Raw genomic sequence first — 2,100 nt, 5'->3', positions numbered from 1 at the left:
CATCGGCAGACCTCAGGGAAGAAGATGGCGGCGGCTGGGTTCATGGCCGGCGGAGAACGACGTGGAGGAGGCGCCGAGGATGGACAGCTCCGACCGGAGACAAGACCATGACGGGGCGACCTGGGATGAGGCAGAGGAGTGGTCGCACGGGTCGAGCGAAGGAGGCGCCGTGGTGATGAGCGGCGCTGGGACGATGCAAAACGGGCACGGGAAAACGGACGGATCCGGCGTTTGGAGAACCAGATCCAGGCTCCACGGGTAACTTTAAACATCGGCGTAGGCAGAACCACGCGGCGGCGAGCTCCTGTCCATGGAAATAGAAGAGAGAGTGAGGATTGAGAGAAAGAAACCAGAGGAAGGAGAAGAAGGGAGAGAGGGGCGCGAGGGATGAGGTCGGCCTGGATCAGTGGCGGCTCACGAGGAGGTCATGTTGGCGCTGCTACTCTTCGCCGGCGGGGACTACTGGCTCGATCTGCTCGGGGATCGAAGCAGGAGGAGCGGGTTCGTGCGGGAGCTGCTCAGGGGCGCTGCATCGTTGGCTCAAAATCCAATGGAGTAGATGAGACGTGGCTGACTGGTTGGACTGGATCGGGAGGAGGTTGCGGGATTGGTCAGTCACAAAAACAGAGGAGGTGGGTGGCGATGGATTTGGGTGATGGGATGGAGTGTAGTGGTGGCGGCTGGGGAGGATCCCTAGGAAAATAGGGTTAGGTCCAAAATAGACTAGGGATAGGTTATATATACGGGAAAAGAGGGAAGTTGGATCATTTGATTAGAATCGGACGGTTGAGAATCTATAGGTTAGAAAGTCCAAACAAGGAAACGATGATGTTTTGTAGATGTTTGGGGATGTTCCGGACCCAACGGTGATGACTGTCTAGGTCGGGTTCGGGACAGTTTCGGACACGTGCGAGGGGTGATGCACTGTGCAAAGAGGGGTTAGGCGAACGAGGTCAAGTGTGTGGTTGGACTGAGAAGAGAGAGGAGGAATGCAACCCGGCAACAGTTTCCGGAGATCGAAAACATCAGACGATAGACCGGCTATACTGCCGCTATAGTTATCCATTGGGGTGTCAAACGAACTCCGATTGTGATGAAACTTGTCAGACGGTCTACCTACACTATAACAAGACCGCACGCCAACACTCATCCCATTCCGAGAACATTTTCCGGCCACTTGTAAAATAATATTTCGGACATGCCGCGGGCGCGTGCAAGTGTGTCTGGGCTCAAAACGGACAACGGAGAGAACACGGAGGACGGGACGGATGCAAGTTTTGAAAACATGATGATGCAATGCACGTGATGACATGATAAGATGCAACACGCAAGCGAAAGACATGGCAACGACGGCGAAGAACTGGAAGACACCTGGCACATCGGTCTCGGGGCGTCACAGGTAGGTTTGTAACATCCCAAATTTCCAATTTGGAATGTCATACATAGATCATTCATGCATATCATATTTTGCTGCATTTCGTTTCACGATCCTCGAAATTCTAAGCAATTCAAGGACCCTCGGAGAGAGTTGGGGATTTCACTGTTTTCATATTTGAATTCTATCAAATATTGAAACGAGGATTTTTGGTTTTAATTATTCTTCTCTCCAAAAATATTTCATATTAAAATATATGAGAGGAGATAATATGACTTCTCCAAAATAAATGAAATATTGGAAGAAAAATATTAAAATCAAATATTGGATTTTATTCGGATTTTATTGCTATTTTATTTGAATTAGAAAAATTACACGTTTTACAAAATTGCATTTTAGGGCCAAGAAAATGTTCATCTTGTTCTAAATATTTTATTTAGACGGTGAAAATTTGTTTTGGCATTTTTTTATTTTTATTTATTTTTCTAGGATTTATTTAAGTTTCGGTGAAATTATTTAAAAAAAATCTCCAGCGCCCGACTGGGCCGAAGCCCAGCCGAGCCGGCCCAACCGCCCCGCGCCTCGTCTCCCTCCAGGAGACCGTGAGCGCTGCCGCCCGACGCCGAGTCCGGCCGGGACTCAACCCGCGCCGCCTTGCCCCCTCCCCCAAGCAAGCCCCCCTCCTTTATATACGCCGCCCCCGCCCCCGACTCCACCACCACCCG

This window comes from Triticum dicoccoides, chromosome 3A (assembly GCF_002162155.2).
Source record: "Triticum dicoccoides isolate Atlit2015 ecotype Zavitan chromosome 3A, WEW_v2.0, whole genome shotgun sequence".
Classification (NCBI taxonomy): domain Eukaryota; kingdom Viridiplantae; phylum Streptophyta; class Magnoliopsida; order Poales; family Poaceae; genus Triticum; species Triticum dicoccoides.
The sequence above is the reverse complement of the archived record's forward strand: the minus strand, read 5'-3'. Positions refer to the sequence as shown.